Raw genomic sequence first — 4,569 nt, forward strand, 5'->3', positions numbered from 1 at the left:
TTTTTTAATATTGGACTATATATTGTAGTTTTCTTTTTTTTTTTTTTTTATTGGACTATATATTGTAGTTTGTTGTTGTTGTTGTTGTTTTATATTGGACTATATATATTGTAGTTTGTTTGTTTGTTTTTTAATATTGGACTATATATTGTAGTTTGTTTGTTTTTTTAATATTGGACTATATATATTGTAGTTTTCTTTTTTTTCTCAATATTGTGAAGCCCTGGTACCAATATTTGTGGTCAGATTTCATCATTCACAGTGCTTCATGGGACTGTAGTTCATAAAAAAATGAGAAGAAAATAATGAAAGAAAAGAGAAAGTGCTTTCATCTTTTTGTTTCTGATTTCTATCTCTGTGGAGAGACTGAACGTGAAAGTGAGCGTCACTGTTGCGTTTTTTCACGACAAACGTGAGCGGCTGGATCTTCATTGTCCCTCTTTCTCTCCTCCGTCACACTGTGTCTCTTTCATCGGCTCTTTTCCCAATAAACAGGATTTATGGCAGGCATAATAAGCCTCCATACACTCCTCTCTCCTTTATCTGCTGTTTCATTGAGGAGGATCAGTTAGAAAGCTGCCGACCGGACATCATTAGTAATCATGGGATCGTATGTGAAATAAACGCCTCATTTTTGTATGAACAGAAGAACATCAGTGCATGGATATAATCGCTTGGTCATCTGTGCAACTTTAGAGAGGTGAAACCCACACAGCAGCTCTCATTTACCAACAAACCATGAAGAAAGACTCATATAAATAAAAGTAAAACAATGAACAGAAGAAAACAGTTGTTTGTATGAGTGAATTAAAGTCTGAAATATGAGTAAAATGCAGTTAATGTGTTTCTCTCATTTACTGAACTGTATAATATAATAAATCATATAATATATAATTTATTTTAATCCTGATTTTATGTCTATGACTTCATTAAAAATAAACCTGCAGTCAGTTTCTTGTTACATTTCGATTCATTTTGTTGTTTATTTAACGTTGACAGCCAAAAACGGTATTTATGTCTCACATTTGGTAACAAGGTCACTATTATAAGGCTATAATACTAAAAACACAAGCCTTCTAAGAAAATAAAACGGCTCATTCAGTGTTTTGTGTTCTGGCGGTTGGACGCCTCCTTTCACCGATAATTTGATGTGAAAGAGACAAAGGCCTGCCAGGCTGTATTGTGAAAGAACTGTATTTTGCTCTGAAGTCCTGGGATGTGCTGGAGGTTTGCCGGGTTAAAGGTGTGAGTCGAGTGGCTCTGGATCCGGAGGTGAGCGTGATGGTTTGGCAGATCGCATCGTTCCAGGCCGATCGTTCCCAGAAGCTCTGGTACTCCGCTGGTTTTCTCAAACAAGTCGGCGCCCCATAATTGCAGGCTGCTTTTTTTCTTAGATGTCTTTCTCTCGCTCTCTCTCTCATGTGGATTTTTTTGAAACCTTAGCATTCCAGAAGATCTAGTCATGGACTTCTGAAAACATTCCTCTTTCCCCCTCCGTTCTTTCACCGCCGTCTGTTTTTCCATCATGTCAGGAATGTCACCGAGGGACTCGCAGCCATCGCTCCGGCCGAGGGACCTCCGGAAAATCTCCTCGGTCTCAGCCAAACTCGCTCTTCCTGCAGAGGTCACCGAGAGTCTGTGGGAAAAACGACCTGAGCGCGAGACCAAATCACTCCTCAGCTCCAGATCTTTCTTATTTCCGACAGTAAACGTTTCCTCGTTTCAATGCCACGAGTGACACACACACACACACACACACACACACACATGTCTGGTGTGCTATCCTTGTGGGGACTCTCCATAGGGGGGCTCGCCCGGGTCGCATTTCAACCAAAAATGCGAGACAGGGGCGTCGTATCTGCTGTGAGCCTCAGCCCAGCGCAAACTCGGCTCCAAACAGCAAATTATTTTGTCTTGAGTCGCAAACGTTTTTCGCTTTGTAGCTGCAGCGGGATTGGAAATCGAAGGCGTTTCCACGGCGTTAATTGTGGGATGTCGGACTGCAGTGGCAAGCACTGATTGCTTGGGCATGTGTGTATGAAAGACACACACACACTCCTACACACACACCAGCAACAGAGATATCTGGAGCCAATGGACTGTAAGTGCTGATCGACTGCAGAACACACACACACACACACACACACGGGGGGCACTTTGAGCTCATTTTCATCACCTCACCGACTCGCCCCTTTATCGGCCGCTTTAACCCTTTTACAGTCGCTCCTGATGACATTAGCGCTCAATTCATTTCCCCCGGCTCGTGTGGGGACTTCAGGGGCCCCTAGCGGACAAAACACGAGCAAACAGACGCAGAGAGAGACAGAGAGAGAGAGAGACAGACGGGCGATCGTCTCAAACCTTATCTCAGAGTTCAGAGGTTTGTGGTTTTTTGGTCAGAACGTCCATCTAAAGTTCATCTCGTACACGTTTACGAGGCAAAACCAAAACAGACCAAGAAAGAAAGAGAAGGCTGAATTGTTTTTGCCAGATTGATGCTTCGTTTTACATGAACGCAATAAAAGAAGCTACTGAGGAAAAGCCTCGGCGATGAAGAGAAACCTCAATCTGACAGAGCCAAAGCGCTCAAACCCTCACGCCGAGCGATGTGTGTAATCTGACATGAGAAACATGATGAGCGTTTAATCCAGCAGCGACATGAGGCTTTAAAAACCCACAGATATGCCAGAAAATCACAGAGAGCCTCATATATAGAGAGAGTCCCATAGTATTTGAGTGCATGGAAAAAGCCCAAATCACCACACTCTGTACTTCAACGTGAAACAAACCTCTTTGTTTTCAAACGCCTCACACTCACACACACACACACTTATGCACTGTTATATACTGTCTCACACACACACACACACACACACACACTCTTCTGGCGTGATTCGTCATGTTGCAAAAAGCCCAAAATGAGTTGAGAGCGCGTGAAGGAAGCGTCTTACCTGCTCACCATCATCATCCTCATCCTCATCATCATCCTCATCGTGGTGCTGTGAGTTCAGTTGAAGAGAGTTTATTCACATCCAGAGATAATCCAAACGCCGCTGCGCGTCGCTCACTCCGGGCTCCTGTGTCAGTTCTTCAGCGCGGCGCGGAGTTTAACGCGCGGATATGACCTCCTGCTCGAGCTCAGAGCGCGTGTGACGCGCGGCGGCTGTGTTCATCGCGCGGCGGCGCGGGGAGAAGCGGAGAGCGCGTGCCGTCCGGGAGGCGCGTGCGGCGAGACTGCGCGGTCGAGCTCGAGCGGCACCGGAGAGGGACGGAGCGGGGAGTGACGTCACGCGAGCGGGGCTTCAGAGACGCTGTCGAACATTCGTCGCGTTTCAGCGATAATCACCGCGGCGCCAATCATAGGAGGACTCTCATCTCCAGGGAAGTTAAATAACAGCGCTTATGTCCTAATTTTAGGGCGCGAACGTCGGTCTTTTCCACAAACGGCAGCTATTTTAGAGACTTTTTTTAAACAAGTAGACAAAGTTTTTGTGTAATATGTTTGAAGTGTTTAGATATTTATTTCAAGTACCCTACGAGTAGACTGTATAAATTATATATTTTGTCGATTTTTGATCGTATCGGAAACGGTCTAGTGTTGCCATGGTTACCTCATCCGGCGAATGCTACTTCTGTTCAAGAGTCTATTTGGCGCGCAAGCGGTGTTACTAACTTGTAATTTAACCTTTGTGGAATACTGCATATTTATATAGTTATATTAAGTTATATATAAATGATAAAAAAAAACATAAATAAACAAATCATATTTATTTATTGTTTCTTTGTAAAATGAATTTAAATTAATTTCCAAAATAAATTGTGCTTATTTGTTTATTTATTTAAATTCTAAAATGAAAACTGCTTATTGATTAATTGATTGATTGACTGGAGGAAGTTAAATAAACACTTTTTTTTTTAGTGGTACAATCTGTTCAGAATGTCTTCACGCAAATTGTCTCTCCTCACCCCGAGAAAAAAAAAATGTAATTATTACAGCCACAATACTTCTAAAGTCTTATTTTATGATATGTAAATCCATTAACACACACACACACACACACTCTCTCTCTTCTGGCGTGGCTCGTCATGTTGCAAAAGCCCGGAATGAGTTTGGAGCGCGTGACGCGTCTTACCTGCTCCTCATCCTCATCGCGGTGTTGTGTGAGTTCAGCTGAAGAGAGTTTATTCACATCCAGCGGTAATCCAAGCGCCGAGCGCGAGCGTGCGTCTCTCTCGGTCTCGTGGCGCGGAGTTAAACGCGCGTCTATCGATTTTGATACGGAAACCGTTACATTACCTCCTCAGGCGAATACAGAGGCGTCATACCCATTCAAAGTGAGGGGGTGCAGCTTCCAAAAGACAAACAATAGCCGAATAATATTGTATTATATTTCATACGGTCACACCGGTGTGATTATATCGTTCAGTGCGGCACAGCATCAGATCTGTGTTCGCTGGCTGGCGCTGAGCCAGAGACAGACGCGTCTGTACAGCGCTGCATTATAACCAATCACACACGATTCTGTTGAGCTTCTGAATGCAATGACCAATCAGAGGCGTTCTGATGAG

General features: G+C 43.7%; 1 protein-coding gene across 1 annotated transcript in view; it reads right to left on the reverse strand.

The window, feature by feature from the left end:
- The window catches only part of LOC107730412 (protein tyrosine phosphatase receptor type D), a 132,448-nt gene extending 128,184 nt beyond the window's left edge, over positions 1–4,264 (reverse strand). Inside the window, exon 1 of the mRNA XM_016541257.1 lies at positions 4,134–4,264. The gene's annotated coding sequence lies outside the window, so the exon portion shown is untranslated. The remainder of the gene's footprint in view (positions 1–4,133) is intronic.
- Positions 4,265–4,569: the final 305 nt, after the last annotated feature.

This window comes from Sinocyclocheilus rhinocerous, unplaced genomic scaffold (genome assembly GCF_001515625.1).
Source record: "Sinocyclocheilus rhinocerous isolate Xijiao unplaced genomic scaffold, SAMN03320098_v1.1 scaffold1901, whole genome shotgun sequence".
Lineage (NCBI taxonomy): Eukaryota > Metazoa > Chordata > Actinopteri > Cypriniformes > Cyprinidae > Sinocyclocheilus > Sinocyclocheilus rhinocerous.